The sequence below is a fragment of the Equus przewalskii genome, chromosome 3 (genome assembly GCF_037783145.1).
Source record: "Equus przewalskii isolate Varuska chromosome 3, EquPr2, whole genome shotgun sequence".
Taxonomy (NCBI): Eukaryota; Metazoa; Chordata; class Mammalia; order Perissodactyla; family Equidae; genus Equus; species Equus przewalskii.
The window spans coordinates 87,160,972-87,178,707 of record NC_091833.1 but is presented as its reverse complement, the minus strand read 5'-3'; the positions used below and the strand labels follow the sequence as shown (position 1 = coordinate 87,178,707).

The 17,736-nt window shown below is 40.0% G+C and overlaps 1 protein-coding gene across 3 annotated transcripts in view; it reads left to right on the top strand.

The window, feature by feature from the left end:
* Positions 1 to 17,736, top strand: part of RHOH (ras homolog family member H) — a 38,411-nt gene that overhangs the window by 2,869 nt on the left and 17,806 nt on the right. Inside the window, exon 1 of one of the 3 annotated variants that reach the window (XM_008524033.2) lies at positions 6,665 to 6,907. The exons of 1 other annotated variant lie outside the window; for it this stretch is intronic. The gene's annotated coding sequence lies outside the window, so the exon portion shown is untranslated. Of the gene's footprint in view, positions 1 to 6,664; positions 6,908 to 13,503; positions 13,806 to 17,736 lie in introns of those variants that run through there. One more of the 3 variants, XM_070615098.1, reaches the window with a different exon arrangement.

Here is a 17,736-nt window from a genome sequence, read left to right as displayed (position 1 = left end):
GCACGCCATTTATGCAGAGAGGTTTATGTGGCTGGGGGTCCCTGTAAGACCTCCATTTCTGGCTAGTACTTTTTAAGGAGGCCCTTCAAGCATCTGGTAGCTAAAATGGCCTTCCTCTTGGGAGGGTGAGTTGGTTGACCAATTACAAGCAAATCTCTATTCTTCAAAACCCAGTCCCCAAATCCTGTGAACTATGCGTTACTTCCTTTGCATATCTGAATGAGAAGTTAGGGATTTGCTGCTGCTCTTTTCCTAATGATTCGGAGCACTGTCTTTTCTGGACCGTGAAGTCTCTGCGTCCATATGCTAATAAAAATGCGGTCCGCTGAATAAGACCCAGACTTTGAGCTAGATCGCCTTCTGTTGAATTCCGGTGCTCTCGCTTCTGAGCTGTGGGAGCCTCGGACGCATTACTTAACTTCTTCAATCCTCAGATTGTAAAAAAATCTGTAAAGTGGTTCTATTAATAACTGAAAATACCTACTTCAGAGAGTCGTTCTAGGGATAAAATGAGATAAAAATACAAAAGGCATTTAGCCTAGTGCCTGGCATAAAATAAACTCTCAATAAACATGGCTATTAATGATTCTTATTAAGGCTGGGGACACTAGAAGGAAGACGGTGTGGTGCCTGGCTTGGGAACAAGATATCTGTAAAGTAACTTTTTGAATGCCAAGATTCCTTTCAAAGGAAAGTGGAGGTGACAGAATTAATTAGAGGCTGGGAATTAATATTTTTTGAGCACCAAGTATGGACTAGGCGCAGGGTTAGATGTTTTATAGTGGTAATACATATGAAAAATGGAAAACAAGATTAGAAACGGATTTTTAGGGCATTTCCATATCATATTCTCAATCTTATAACACAGCTCTCAGAGGAACTGCTTTGTTCTTTGTGGCCGTCTGGGGCTGATGCTCTCTGAATGCTTTGGGTGGAATTATAGAGTATTTGGAATCAGAGGTAAGAGGATGACTCTTCTTTCTTGGCCAGCTTCAATTAAATTATTTAATTTTATGATGTATTTTAATTTTAGTGCTAGCAAGGCACAGCTAAAAAATCCATTTCTATTCAGCAATTAGGACCATTTTGACAAGGAGTGCCCAAAATGCTTCTTTGGGTACTGGATGATTGGGTCTAGGTGAAAGCCAAGATTAAAGCGCATCCTGCTTTCCCATCCCACTCGCCAGATTAGAGATTCTTTTGAGTTAGTAAGCCCCCCTTAAAAAATGCAAATACGGACAGTATGTTCATTATGCAGGGGATTTTCAATTATACGTGCCGATTACTTTTTTCAAGTAGCGATATTGCTTCTCTTTCTAGAGCCCCACTAATATCATAAGGGAGGGAATTTGGGGACTCGGTGTATGGAAAGGGGGAGACACAAGTCAGGTTGGGGTGCCAAAGTGGAGCATGCTGGAAGGCAGCATGGCAGTGTCGGGCGCTGGGTGGGCAGTGAGAGCAAGGAAGGATGTCAGAGATGGAAAGGGTGAATAGAGAGAGGTGGCAGGGTGCCGGAAACAAAGGCTCCTCCCGTTCAGCTCTTTAGTCACTTGACTCTGGCAGCTGCTTGAATGCCCTGCTTGTTTGCCCTTCTCGATGCCTTGCCTAAGAAGTGGTCATATTGTTCCCTGGATGTGCACCATTGTTCAGAGACAATTTGATTTGTCTGTTTCTGGCCTGGAAACATAGCTCCTAAAGCCGGATGGACGTCAAAATCACTTGGGGAGCTTTTCAAAAATAATGAATCTCACATATCACGCCCCAGCCCCAGAGTGAGCTCCAGGAATCTGCGTGATCATAAATACAAACCCTGTTCCCCTAAGGGACTTGGAGGCAAGTGTTCTGCAGGTGAGCATTTGGGAGCCATTAATCCAGAGCTCTCCCACCAAGACCCCTAACACTGAGATGTGAGTTGAGTAAGTGCTGAAATGAGGCAAAATGATCTTCTTATTGTGATTAATATCTTCATTCAAAAGTATTTCCTTTGTTTTGAATTTATTTCTTAGGAGAATTCCTGGGAATTTTTGTCAACCATATTTACATTTTAACATGCAAATGTCCTTATACTTTAAAAATTCTAAAATGTTATATACATATAGAGGCTATTCATTATGACTCAGAGAAAGCCCAAAGAAAAGAATTTTCTTTCAAGGGAGAAAGCATGAATTCACTCTCCCATTTCTCTTTTCCAGTAAGACGGAATACTAATGAATTACTTTTGGAAGACAATTTCAAAGCATTACAGAATGTTCAGTTGCTTCTCAGAACATAAGTCGGAGCTTTCTTATCTCTGCACCTAATTTCTTGTACAGCTGAAGTTAGCAGTGACTTCTTCCCCATTTCGTAGAAAAGAAAACCAACGAAGAGAGTGGTTAAGTAAGATGAAATATGGTTCTTATCACATTTGCTGTGAGAACTACGCATAGTCATCCATTTGGTCATTGTCTGAGTATATGAATGATTGATTAGTTTTTGTAGGTGACCCTATGGAAAAACACTAGTAAAAGGAATGCATGAAGAGAGTATTGTCCAAGTTGGGGAAGGGTGGGTAGAATTAATTGACCCAGATAGACCTCCTGCTCTATCTTTTTTTTGTAATATGTTTTATTCATTATATATTTGCATAATCTGCTAACCTAAAAGCATGGTTATTGTTTGTGGCACAGATGGGAATAAGGTGAATTTTCAATGGCTTCAATGAAAAAAGAAAGAAAAAAGACATGCTTTTACAAAATATCAAGTGAGATATTTGCAGTGGTGTGTGAGAGCCTGCCTGTACCTGTTTGTAAGAGTTGATTGTGATATTTCCAGAAATTTTGCAAGCCAGTCATTAAACACAACCACCATTAAAAATTAAATTATGTAATTCACAGTTTAAAAAGTTGTATTAAAAATAAAGGAGATAAATACTCAAAATTCATTACTTCCTGATTACTTACTATATTTTACCATTATTTATGCTCCTGAAGTTATTTTGATTTATCTGTATGATAGAGAAATTATATAATGGTGTGCTACTGGGCATCTCTTTCTAACTCTGCATTCAGTGATGTCATGTTCATAGCTTGAAACTGGCCATAAGAGGAGTATTTACACCACAGAAATTGGCAAGTACTATAAGTGAGGCTCCTCACACTTTTTTTTGAGGCAAGCCTGTTAAATGTTTACTGGCATACCACCCAGAAACTGTGTCAAATACAAATACGGCAACTCGACAATATGTGTCAAGAGCCATTAAAATGCTCACACACTTTGATCCATTAATTCTATCCCTGGTAATTTATTCTAAATAAATAATTCGAAGAAGGAAAAAATAACATGCACGAACACATTCACTGTATTATCATTTATGACAGCAAAATCTGAAAATAACCTGTATATGCAGTAGTGATGCTGGCAGCATTAACTCCGTGGGATATTTTGTTGTCATTAAAGGTAATGGTTATGGTAGTTAGGAAAATATATTTGATATGATAGCAAATTAGAAAAACAGGATTAAAAATTTCACTTGCATTCAGATTTTATGAATGAAGATTAACTATGAGCATAAGAAAAACGAAAGCATTTGGTGCGATAGAACGGTGAAACAGAATTTCGTTTTTACTTCATTTGTTGTAGTAGTGGTGTATGCGCATTTAAAAAATGTGGAGAAAGCCTGTAAATCGGTGATCTTGAGTAGTTTTAATATTGAAGGGGAAAGCTGTGAGGAGTTTTGTGGACCGGGTGAGGCTTGCCTTGCCGTGCAGATGTGTGCTGTGAATCCCTGGGCAGAGTATTGCAAAGGGAGCTTGGATCCAGGCAGTCTGGAGTGGTGGATGCTAAGGGGGTTTCTTTAGAGCAGCTCAGGACGAGGGCACCAGTGGCTGGCTGGGTACTGAGGACTTGCTAAAGTAGGTGGACTTTGGAAGCTGAGAAACAGCCCAGAGAAAAGGTACCAGCAAAGGCCAGAGAGAGAGAGGAAAGAGAATTTCTTAGGAAGAGGGAGGGAGATGCTCTCTCAGAGATGAGCAAGATGGATGTGAAAATAGTTCTGTTAGATCTGAAAACAATAGGTCTCAAACCAGAGAGAAAATGGTTCTTCTAAATCATGAGTTCTCAAATTTTAGTGCATTTAAGTCACCTGGATGGATGGGGGACATGTTAACACGTGCAGCTTCCCGAGTTTCACCTGCGTGGATGCTGATCCAGTAGGTCTGGGAGTTGGCAGGGAGATGCATTTTTAATAAGTCCTCTTACCTCATAAAGATTCTGATACAAATGATCTGCAGATCATATTTTGAGAAAAACTAATGGATTAAAGGTAATAGTTTGGGCTGGTCCCCGGAATGTATCTGTGCGTGTGTGTGTGTGTGTCTGTGTGTGTGTTGGAGGGTGAGGCTGTTTCCTGGAGGCCTGGGATCTAAGGGCTTATGATGTAAAAGGGGTGTGACAACAGAGAAAGCCCAGAAGGAACAAATTATTCTATTGAATCTATAGAAGCAAACTGAAAACAGGAAGCTGTTCTTATGAGACTCCTTAAAGGAACACAGTTTGTACCAACAAATTCCCTTCCACGGTTTTGCCAACTGCCTTTGTCAAGCATTTTGACCAACTGAAAGTAGCTGAATAAGGGAACTAGCAGGTGGCAGCACAGAAAGAAACGGTCATAGGCAGAGTCTAGGACCCACGAACGTTCTATTTCAAACCAAATTGGGCGGTGGCCAAAGAAAGTCTAATTTTTGATGAAACGTTGTACTTATTTTAGCACTCGAAATAATAACAATAATTAGATATAGGCCGTAACAACATATCACATAATATGTGATAATTGCATATCACAAAATAAGTATGTCAAAAGTGAACAATATCACCATAACAGCAGCCATGGCACGAGATTGTCTGCTTCACCTGGCTTTAGATGAACTTTACTGACTGTAATAAAGCTCTCAAATAGCCTTTAAAGATTTTGTTATCCCTTTTTCTCTCCAAAGCCCCCTGGTGCATAGTTGTGTATTTTTAGTTGTGGGTCCTTTTAGTTGTGGCATGTGGGACACCGCCTCAGCATGGCTTGATGAGCGGTGCCACGTCCATGCCCAGGATTCGAACTGGCGAAACCCTGGGCTGCTGAAGCGGAGCGCACGAACTTAACCACTCGGCCACAGGGCTGGCCTCCTCAAATAGCCTTTAATATCTTGGATTCTTCCAACTTTACACTGAAGATGATTCTTTTACTTTGAAAAAGTTTGCACATTCCCCGTCGTCAGGATCACTAGTCTCTTGGGACATGCATGACAAATCAAGGACGAATCAACAACCCCTCTTAGCACTGGAGGCACAACGCAGGGTCTGTGGGATGTGCAAGGGTCTGACACCTGAAGTGAGACTTCCTTCCACAAGCACCTGCTGACTGTCCTGTTCCATACTTCATAGGGTTTTTCATGGACCTATTGGTTTACACTTTACAGCGGTGTTCCCTAAGCGCTATTTCACTTGCAAATTCCTTTGAGAATCTGATGAGAACCAAAGACCTCCTCCTTGAGATAAAAGACCATATACAGGAACATGCACATTTGCTATACAATTTTAGGGGATTTAGGGGCCCTCTTACACCCATCCTTGGACTCTCAGTGGTCCAGAGGCCTCATATTAAGAACTCCTGCCTCAGAGGCTTTCGGTACAGCAGAGGAGGCCTTGCAGAAAGTTCTGATTATTGCTGAAGTCGAATTTAGCTGCTGAAGAGAAATGCTGACTTTCCATTTGATGGCTAAAATGAGGACAAGATCGTAGATGTGTGTGTAGTTTTATAGCACTGGATCCTTAAGTTGAGTAAACATGTGGGGCCAGAGTTGGTTCTTTTCAGAGTATATGCGACTCATGTTCCAAGTCTTTAATTCTGAATTCTCTTACGTGAAACCAGGGTCAGTTCCCATATGGGAAAGCAGTCTCTCAGAATTTTACTTTAGTTACTGTCATGTCTTATTTACTGTTCTATGTACCTTGGATGGCAGAAAAAATGCAGGCAGGTTGAAAATACCGACCTGGCCAACTCCGGAATACAGGGAGTGGCGCGGGTCCAGCTGCCGCCCGTCGACAAGTACCGATACACAGCCGGGCAGCTCTTAGAGGTGAAATGCATTAGCCAGTGTGTAATGTGCTTTTTTCTGAGTGTAAACTGTGGGCTTTCCTATCTGAAGCTGAACATCTGTTTGAGCCCTGATGACTTTGGAGATAGTCCTTTTCCTATGTAACCTTTAGACCACGGAAGCTTAAAGTAAACATGCTTCCTAATGTAGTAGAAATACAGCTAATGCTCAAAAGGATCACTTGAATTAACAAAGGGCAACTATGGTATCTTTTCTGAGTTCCCTAGCTATCCTTTTTCTTTTCATCCTCTACATCTTAGGAAAAGCAATTTCAAAACGTAGATTGTGGCAACGTTTCTATTGAATTCTAGAGCAATGATGGACAATTTCTGAATGGTGACAGGGGAGTTCTATGTAAAACTTGGATCAGAAGTTTAAAACCCAAACCCATAGTTTCGGATTTTCCCAAGAGCTACCCGTTTGACATGTCATCCAGGAAACACCCAACACACATATGTGGAAGGAAAAATAAAAAGTCTCTTCCAATAGGGGTTAGACTTTTGTGGTTTTCAGTTTAAAAACTAGGTTGTGCAATCGTACTCATGAAGAAAATCACCAGTGTTTTCAGCCGAAATTCATGTTCACTTTCTTTTCCGACCTGTGACCAGCCAATCTTGTGAAGTTATGTTATCTTAAAGCTGCTTCTTATTCACTGGTCCTCTTTAAAGGGCTGAAAGTGATCCTGCTTTTTAAATTGTCCTACATCCATTCACGCTATTTGGAATTTAAATACCAGTGCTTCGTCCTTTATATATTTGGTCGTGACTGGTTTTATTCCTCAACAGGTATGTAGCTCATTATTTTACCTACCAATTATAATTACTTTTCGTTTCTTTGCTAGTTTTGAGAGTGCTTAAATGTTCTTAAATACCATATCTTTAACAAACTAATTACTAGGGTAAAATTCAGGATAAATAACAAAAATTCAGTTGCCTCCATCGTCTTTTGCACTTTGATCAGGAACTTTAAAGTTATCGAGTTTTTCCGTTTCCTATAAAATATTGGCCAAAGCACAATTTATAAACAATATTACCAGCTAGTCAGGGAAAAGAGTTGAATGATCCTTTTTTCTTACCACTTAGTATGCTCTGTTCTAAATTATTATTTTGAATCAGTTTAGATGGCTTTAGAAAGACCGCTTTTCAGAAAAATTGCAAGTAACTGGGCAGTATGAATGAATAGCCTTAAAATGTTCATAGCCTTTGACCACTTCTAAGAATTATTCCTAAGAAAACAATAAGAGGTATTTTATCAAAACTTTTCAACACAACGATTTTTTTAATAGTAGAGGAACATAAAAGGTGCCTAAAATGTCCAAGAGAAAGGCATGATTAAATAAATTGTACTTCAGCTTATTAAACATTCATTAAAATATTTTTTGAAGAATGTTTAATAAGTGAAAAAAATTAGAGTATAAAATTATTTATTTTTGTTTAAAAAGGCCTGTATATACTTTTTGTACATGAATTCAGAATATAAAGGTAGATAAAACAATATGTTAAAAATTATCATCTAGTAAATGATAAGATTATGTATGATTTTTAAAATGATTTTCATTTTTCCTGTATTTCCTATAATTAGCAAATATTATTTTTATAATAAAAAAGACCAAAAGTCTTTATTAAAGAGAAAGTCAATTTATAGTGTGAGGTTAATACTGAAACTAGTAAAAACATTTTGATATAAGAATTATTTTGGCACTTTGAAGGAAACCTAATGCTTTGAAAGCCTTTAGCCTATAATTAAATTTTATCTTTTAAGATTTAGAGGATATTTAGATTTAAAAGGATTTCGAGTTTCTTTATCTTGAACTTTAGTAAACCATAGAAAATCACTTTTAATGAGAGATGTTGGAGTTATTAAATAGGTTTGCGAGTAGTTTTTGTTTTTAAAATAAGAGAGAATTAACTTTAGTTAGTATCAGAATTCAAGTAAAATGTAAAATATTCAAGTGATGAATATACATGATTATTTTTAAATTTTTAACATGTGCAAAGATTCCCAAAGGGGTCTTTTAGGTCCTTATGCATCTTAAATATTTAATTTAGATATAATTGACTTTCTAATATTTTGAAAGACATACCTGCTAGGCAAATCACAAATGTATTCGTTTTGGTGTAAAATAGGAAAATTATCTTGGAGACTTTCATGCCATTTTTCTACACAATAATATCAAATATCTAAAAGTTTGTTAGTTTCAAATGCCAAATATTAGTTGGAATATTTTAAAATTATTTGAAAAGTTGATTAGTTTAGAGAAGGAGAAAGTTTTCCTTTAAACATGAGTGAAATCTCGTTTGATTTGTGGAATATTTCTGATTATACTTTTTGTTCGTTTTGTGCATGCTTCTCTCTGGCTTTGATTTAACAATAACTTATGATCACATTAGACAGTTATAGTTGATGAGACAGACATCATTATCAGTTAGCAACTTTTCAGCAGCAAGTTTTACAATACCTGACTAACAGTAACTTGAAAAAATTCAGATTCATTTCTCGCACCTAACAAGCAGTCTGGAGGTCTGCGTTTGTCACTGGTTCAGTGGCGCCATGACACTGTGTCTGCACTTCTCTTGTCTTTCATCCTGGTTGCGAGACGGTTTTTGCAGCTTCGAGCCTTGTGCCTCCATCAAGAGGTGCAGAGTTGGGAGGAGGTGGAAAGGAGGCTGACTTGGCAGTGGTGTTGCTTTTTCTAGGAAAAGTTTTCCCAGAGAACTTCCAAACAAATGTCAGCTTCCGTGTCTTTGCTAGGACTGAGTTACCTGGCCACCCCAGCTGCGAGGAAAGTGGGAAACAGGAAATAGAACAGGTATAATTGCCTTCGACTATGCATTCTTAAGGAGGAGGGAGGGCAAGGAGTGTGATGAGAGTCGGGGCGGAGGTGGGCGTGGAGGTGAGGGTGAATGGGGTGGTACTGTTATCATCCTTAAGTAGGAGAATATTGTTTTTTGGGGAAGAGGAGATGCAGAAAAAAATCTTATGCTTTTTATATATAAAGCACAGATATACATACAATACATAAACAGATATATTGTATATGTATGTATTAAAATTTAATGGATGGAGGGATTAGGAAAAAAGTATCTAAAAATGCTCTTAGGGAGATGATAATGAAAAAATGTTGAGAAATAGTGGTCTAGACCAAGTATGAGCCATTGCCTGAGGCTTTGCACATTGTCTCACAAACAAAATTGGATTCTACTACTGATGACAAAGAGAGGCACGGATATTGAGTAGAAAACTAATGATGTCTGCCACAGACGATGTCATAAATTAACTTAATGAACAACTTACACTATCTTGCAATTGGTAGTCTTCTCTCACTGGACTGTGAACTTCTTCTTTTTTATTTTTTAAAGATTTTATTTTTCCTTCTTCTCCCCAAAGCCCCCCAGCACATAGTTGTATACATTTTAGTTGTGGGTTCTTCCAGTTGTGGCAAGTGGGACGCCATCTCAGCATGGCCTGATGAGCAGAGCTAGGATGGCGCTCAGGATGTAAACCGGCAAAGTCCTGGGCTGCTGAAGCGGAGAGAGCAAACTTAACCACTTGGCCAGGGGGCTGGCCCCTGGACTGTGAACTTCTTAAGAGTAGGAAGTGTATCCTATTTATCTTCGTATATTAGTACCCTAGGCCCTCAATATATATGTTTTGTAGGTTGAATGGAACAAACAACATTTTACCTAACATACGTTTTATAGCTGGACTAATTACCCCCAAATATTAATTTCAACATATTTCCCTACCCAAAAGCCTTCAGCAACTTCCAATTCCTTACAGGAACTAGGTCCAGCTTCTCATTCTCATTTCCTAGCACTTTTCCAACTATAGTCTGGGGTCCAGGCACGTTGATCTTCTTGGTCCCTAAACACATCTTTGGTTTCAGTCCTCTATGCTTGTGCTCATGCAGTTCTGTCTCTTGTTACCCTTCAAACACCTTTCCTCTCAAGACTGTATTCAAAGTACTTCCTCTGGGACGCCTTAGGCCATTCCACTTCCCTAGAAGACGTTTTTCTTCCTCTCCAACCTTTTCAAACCCTTCCCCTCACAGCTTGGTTTAAATCCTGCTTCCTCCCAAGTTATTTACAGGCCCGCAGCCCGCATTCATCTCCATCCTCTTTAGATATTGTGTTTCTGGTCTGTTTCATTCTTTGGTGTGTCTAGTGAATTAATTAGATGCACCTAATGTCTTTAATTGTTAGTCGCCTGACTCAAGCATCTATATCTTGTCTCCATGATCCGCTAAATGTCAGGAGAACAGGGAATGTCTTACAATGTCCAGTGTGGTGCTGCGCCTCTAAGAGGCAATTAATAAAAGCTGGCTAAGTAATAGATAAAATCTATAAATATCAATAGATAGAATGACAGCCAATAAGTAATCGGAAATTCTACTTTCTTTGCAGTTCTAAAATCCACTCTATTTGTGCTTTAACATAAATATACCCAGCATCATGGGGATTCACTCACAAGAGAAAAATCTAAAGGCCTGACTTAGAAGCTAGAAGCTGTCTGCTAGAAGCTGTCCACTAGCTCTGTTCTGCCTTCCAGTTCTCGATCCTCTCTGCATGAGAGAAGTGGGTGCACGGATATGTGGTGTAAAGCACGGGGCTTTGCAGTTAACCAGGGACAAGTCATTTAATTTCTCTGGGCCTCAGTCATCACATCTGTAAAATGGGGATAATATTATTTACCGTAATTGGGATTAGCATTAAGTGAGATTGTTGTGGGGACAAAATGAGCTCATAAATGAAAGTGCCTGCTTCAGGATCAGGCGCCCTACAGGCCCTCAATAAATACTGCTGTGGGTGGCTTGGCTTACCAGCCTGATGTTTTGGGGACAATATGCCCTTGCTTTACTGAATTTCCCTCTCGACATTCCCTTGAGGAGAGGAGGTCACTTAGGTGTACTTATTTGAAAGGTATTTCTCTCTGAGGAGTTGAAATAAAAGTAGCATCCATGTTTCATAGCATTTTGAGCTGGGATGAAACCCTCTTGTTTTACAGATGATGAAAGAAACGCCCAGAGAATGTGAGTGGCTTGCTTCTGGTTACAAGGCCAGTGGCAGAGATAACATTGAACCCAGATATCCTGATTCTTGATTAGGGATTTTTTTTCTTGTCTAGGGTTGCCAGATCTAGCAAATAAAAAAACAGGATGACAGTTCAGATTTTGAATTTCAGATAAATAAAAACATTTTTAGTATATGTATGTTCCATGGCAATTAGTTAAAGAAAAAAACAACCTATTTGGAGAACAAATTAGAAAAAATAGATGTGTGGGGAGGATATCTGATACATAATTATGTGTACTGGCAAGTCATTTTACTAGGCATTGCCTTTACAAAGGAAAAATGGCACTTTGGGAGAAGTGAGAGTGTTGATTTTTTAAAAACTTTGTTTTATTACAAAAATTTCGAACACATCTAAAAGTCCGCAAATGCCCATCTTGCAAATGCAGCAACTGTCAAGGTATTGACATATTTGTTTAATCTATCTTTTTTCCTTTCCTGAAGTAGTTTAAAGTCAGCCCCAGACATCATGTCACTTTATCCATAAATGCATCTCTAACATCAAGAATATTTTCTTACACCACCTTGCCGCCATTATCTTCCCTAGCAAAACTAGCGGTAATCTTTTAGAATTTTCTGGTACCCAATCCATGATCATACTTCCATGATTGTCTCAAAAATACCTTTTTACAACTAGTTTATTTAATTCAGTGTCCAAACAAAGGCCATCCATTATATGGTTGTTATGTCTCTTAAGTATCTATAATTTGATCATTTAAATGGCAAAAATGATGAAGAAAGACATTGATTGAAGTCTTGGGCTTGATTTATTAGGTTCACAGCAAGCTGTTTAATTGCTCTTATGTAGATGGTACAAAGACCAACAGAAGTTTTGCAAACAGCAATATCATAAATGATTATTTGTGAGATAATTGATTATGATAGTTCCATTGCTTAGTCTATATATAATAGATGAAAAAGAAAGAAAATGGAGGGAGATTTTGTTTTGGGGGCTGATTCTTTTTGTGCTGAAGCTGTTTCACATGTTAAATGGGGATAGTAAAATAATAATCCTTACTTCCCAGATTGTGAAGTTCAAATAAAAAGTTGCCTGAGATGGCCGTGCTGAGCTGTATAACAGTGTTTCTCTAATCTGACTGTGCTTCTGAGTCATTCCAGTGCTTTAAAAAAGTTTCTCTGGTTCTTCCCAGACCTACTAAATGAGAATGTCCCCATGAGGGGCCCAGGAAAATATTTTAAACAACCTCTCAGAGTAATTTTGATGATATTCAAATCTGGGAATCACCGACTTCACCCCCTTGGACCTCGATTACTTTATCTATAAATTGTGAATAATGATACTTCTCAGGTCTAATGGTACTTCACAGTGCTATGGGATGGATAGCAAATGCAGTGAATAAATACCAAATGCTTCCTTACACTTTTGTCATGATTGGCGTTATGAACCTGGGTGATCCTCATCCATAGGATGGACACCTGACTGGGATGGATTAGAATTCTTCGGCTGACTTCATCCCCTGTGCAACATCTAGTGTAGTGCCCAGCACGTAGACAGAGTGCGGCATGTGCTCAAGGAATGAACACATGGATGAGATTATTGAGAAATCAGATCAAAGACACTTCAGATTATCAATCCACAGACAATACAGGAAAATGGTAGCCACTAGTGCTGTTCTAACCTAGGAGGGCTCCAGACTTAGATGGGATTGGCCCAGAGAATGGGATTAATGCCCAAGAAAATGTATCTTCCAATGTCTCACCTCTCTTAGTATACAGTTTTTGTTTTTGGGAAACTTCCTGCTCCTCCAATCAAAACTGGCTTTGAGGAAAGAATGAGACTGCAAGAGCATTCATATAAATGTGGGGATGGTAAAAAGGGCTTTACCTTCCAAGGATATTCGCATTTCAACAAAGCACCAAGCCTCTAGAGAGGGGACTGTTCCAATGGCAGGAGAGATGTTCAGTAGGGAGGAGACTTCCCATCACCCTTGATGTCATTCCATGTAGGTGGGTACCTTCTGGTAAGGCTGTCCCTTGAAGGGGACATGCTGGGTCCCTGCTGTGTCAGCTAGCTGGAAAACCTGACCATCCGGCTTTCTTAGAGGGGATCCTTATCAGCAGGGATGGCAGCTGCTGCTGATAGATTGGGGAGCTACTTCCTGGGCCATCTTCCTGTGGGGAGGGTTCTCCTGAGTGGGGCCTCTTCATTATCCCGGATCAAGAATTGTGCTGTGGGGACCTTATCAGAAGCTTCTGAGCTACAGTGCTTCAGAATGAGGAGCCCATAACACTCAGTTCTGTGTGTGAGTAGCAGTGATGACTCATAGTTGAGAAGATACTGGAATTCAGCCAGGAGAATATCATTGAAGGGAGAAGATGAGACAACAGACTTTTCATGTGATAGAGAAAGGAAGTCCTCTATCTTATTATGTGCCCAGTGATGCAAAAAGGAGAGGACGTAGTTTACTACTGGTAGTTGACTCTATGATAGTGATGTTTCCTGGGACCTGATTTTAGAAATATAGCAAGTACGGGTCTCACTCTTCTAGTTCCTGATGACACTCACACATACCTTGGGCAAGGCTGGCGAAGCTTCATGTGAAATGGAACCTTGAAGAGTTTGCTGGGGGATTTTCAAATTTAATCTTACGAGGTAAGTGCTTTGGGAATGATAAAGCAGAAGGAAGCTTTCTGATGGATGTCTGCGTGGTATATGTGAGTGTTATAAGAAACATACAAGTGAAGAGGTCGTTAAAGGAGGATGGAGTGAGGTTAGGAGACCATCCTCTGGCACATTTCAGTTCACTTTGATATTAGGTTGGCTAATGCTGATGTGTGGGGCAGTTCCTTTTGGAGTCTTAACGTTGTTTCTTGAAAGTAATTTCAGGTGGCCTTTACCATTAAGGCAAGACTAGGGTAGCCTAGTACATGAAGATGACTCGAGACTCATCTCTTGAGAAGTTGGATATATATAAAGAGGAGTTAATCAGAAAGAAGAGGTTGGTCAACCATGGAAACGGAAAACAAGCTAGTGTGAGAATCATACTTCAGCAATGCCCATCCTATCTTGGCTAATGGACTTCCTGCATTTTAGTTCCATTCACAAAACCATGGGGAAGAAGTGAGCCTCAGGCTAAAGCATGTTCTTGACCATTCTAGTATTCAGTGACAAAAGGAAAGAAGTTCCCGTAAGTCCTAACAGTGGCACCCGTCTCTTTTACACAAGAAACCTCTTTTCTTAGGCTCTTAGTTCCCCTAGGAATTTTTCTAGCATTCTGAGCAGAGCGGTCTGGGAACAATCCAAATCACTGGAATATTCCAAGGGTTTTGTTTTTCTTTTTTGTAAAAATGTGGGTAGTGTCTGAAAGAGCCCTGCTCTGGGGAGTTCCAGCCTGAGTAAGAAAGGGACTTACAGACCAGTGAGATCTGCTCATCTGACAGATAAGGTGACTGTGGCGGGAGGGGTGTCCTGGACTTGGTCAGGGTCCTTTCATTAATCGGGGGCCTATTTGACCCGTGATCCAGACCTCCTGTGCCATGCTTTCTTGAAAGTGACTATCCCGTGATACTAGCAAATGATACTTTTACCCAGGAAGGAACTGCAGGACACACTTATATTTTCTTTTGCAAAGGATAATGAGTTATTTTTACAATTTTTTTTGTTACAGAAGCAGTATATGTTTATGAAGGTAATATGGAAAATAGAGATAAGCACCCAAAAAAGGGGGAAAAAATCCATACTTGCACCAATAAGAGTATTGTTAACATCTTGGTATAGTTCCTTACTCCTCTCTCTATTTTTATTGAAAAATCAGGATGATGTTGCACATACTGCTTCGAACTTGCTTTTTTCATGTAACAATGTTGTCATATACTTTTTTCCACAGAATTAAATGGTTTTCTAGACTAATAAGGAATTCAGTGATAAAAGAGGTGTGTGTTTTTTCCACATTATTAAATGTTTTTCTGAAAGAATAAGGAATTCAAAGATAAAAGAGATGTGTGGGTTTTTTTCCATATTATTAAATATTTTTCTAAAAGAATAAGGAATTGAATGATAAAAGAGGTGTGTGGTTTTTTTTCCTCCTTTGAAAAGTTATCCTGTGCGACAAGTTGTCTCGTATTTAAAAAGTAGAGACAAATGAAAGCAAGAATGAATAGAAATGGCAAGTCAATTCTACAGGGAGTGTGGTTTCTGAAAGTCCCTGCTGCTAGAAATAGATTTAAGATTTGCCTCCTGCCTTCAGACATGTTGGTAATACCTGCATGGAGGCACGAGACTCGGCATAAGGGATGAACATCAAACTCCAGGTACGTGCTGTGGATAACCTGGCGAGAGCCGCAAGTCAGATGGTTATCCAATTCCTCTCCCTGCTGGGACCTGTACTAGTTGCTCCCCCATGGACATCTCGTCAGCAGTTTTTGGTTGTTTTAAGGTTGTGGGGAATGCTTTTACAAGGCCTGAGAATGTCTGTCCTTGGTGTGGACATTTGGGAAGCAAATGAGTGATATGACCAATGGCTGCTTTTTTGCCCAAGAAGGCCATGAGGATGCCTTAGAGAACTGAGGGAGGCTGTGGGGCCTAAATGATGCTCACCTTTGTACCTCTCGGCCACCTTGGCCACCTAGTTGTTTTCCTGGTGAGGTCTGTAAAGGGGCTGGGTGTTTTCCCCAATCAGGCTGTCTAAGGTATTCAGTATTTGCAAGTTTTCTCTGTCACGAATTAGGCCAGTGAACTCTAAAATGGTCTGGGACATGTTCTCAGGAAAAGAGGTCCAAATTCTGTTTCTATCTTGTATAAATCTAAGAGAGTTGCAACCGAACTTAGTCTTGAAATCAGACGCCTGCTGAGGCCCGTTGTGCTTAGCTTGGCTGATGCACCCAGGCTGAGGGCTTTTTAGCACAAATGCTCCAGGTCAAAGTAGGGGGTGGGGAAGGAAGGGCAAGCAAGGCGAGGCGAGAGGAAAAGCCTGAGAGTAGAGAAAGACCATCCTTGGCAGGAACATTGAGCTGTCTGCCCCTTCACCTTCTCCTCTATTAACGTCTGCTCTCAAAGGGATATCATGTGACATCAGTGCTTTCATAGAAACATGAAATATCAGCACTGGATGGGCCCTTAGAGCCCATCAAGTTCAATGCTTAATTTGAGAGATGAGGAAATTGAAGTCTGAAGAGGCTAAGTGGAGTGCAAAGAGGGTAAAGGTCACGTAGTGAGAGGTAGAGCCAGGATTGGAACTGGACTCGCAGTCCAGGGCTCTGTCCACTGCGAGCTGCCTCTACGTGCAACACAGTGAGGAAGAGTCTAGACCACCACACTGATCTCTATTTATAGTTAGTATTAAATTTATATTGTCAGGTTTGTTGCATAACTGAGGAGCAATTGCTTAGTCCTCCACTAAAGGGATTTAGAATCAGACAACTCAAAATCTACTGATAAAGAAAAAGTTTCGTATTATATTATTAAGTGAGAAAAGCGTCAGGGAGTATAGTATAGTAGGCTGTGGTTAGTATATAAAAAAAAGAGTGAGAGTGTGTGTGTATGAGAATTACACATAAGCATTCACGCATACAAGCATGTGAATACATGCCGTAAAGTACAGCTTTGGAAAAGTGCATGAGAAATTTCGTACAATGGTTGCCTCTGGGAAAGTGGCCTGGAATCCTGGAAGGCAGGCATAGGAGGGAGACAAATTTTTCATTTTGCACTCTTTAAATTTTCCTATAGGCGTGTATTAACTATTCAAAAAAGCAAATATAAAAACATTTAAAGGTGACAAGTGAGCTCAAATAAAGGAGAAAAATAGTGCTTACTGTGAGTTTCTGGATGGCCTCATGGAGGAGGTGGCATTCGAGCTGGGCTCTGGGCAAGGAGAACTTTACCAGGAAGCATCAGAGCAGGAAAGATCTATCTCAGGAGGTGAGAACAGCACGCTTCAGGTTATTGAGGCAGGAAAGGCAGGGGGAGTTTGGGGGATATTACACAGTCCTGAGAGATGGCAGCAATGGCTGGGTGAAGTAGGAGAAAGGTCAAGAGAGAGGCGGCTGGATGGAGGTAATTTTATGCAGAACGTCATCTCCCACCTGTGCCTCAGCTGCCAAAGGCAACTCTACCCTCCAAATACACAGCCGTTTCCCACACGCACACCTGGGCGCCGGCTGCTTCTTCTGTCTCCACGTGGTAGGCCAATCCCATTTTTCCCCCTCCTCCAAGACTCATTTCAAATGTCAGTCCTCTCTGCCTCCTCCACCCCCTCCACCCTCCAAGATTCAAGCAGTCTGTCCTCAGTGTTCTCTTGGCATTTTGCATTTACCTTTATTATAGTACTGATCTATTTTAATTTTAATTTTTTGTGGGATGAAGCTGAGCGTGAGGTCGTTTGTATGCAGAACACTGTTCCTTTTCTCTCTAATTTAGGATTTTAATCTCTAAGGTTCCAGCTCTATGGGACCTTCTGACGATAAAATACAGCCCTGGCATTCTGCGTTCGCAAGGCCATCACATACCTCTCTGCGTGAAGTCATTTCTTCAACAGAGAACAAAACAACAAAAATGTCAGGGTCAGAGACATTATTAACTAAGTAAC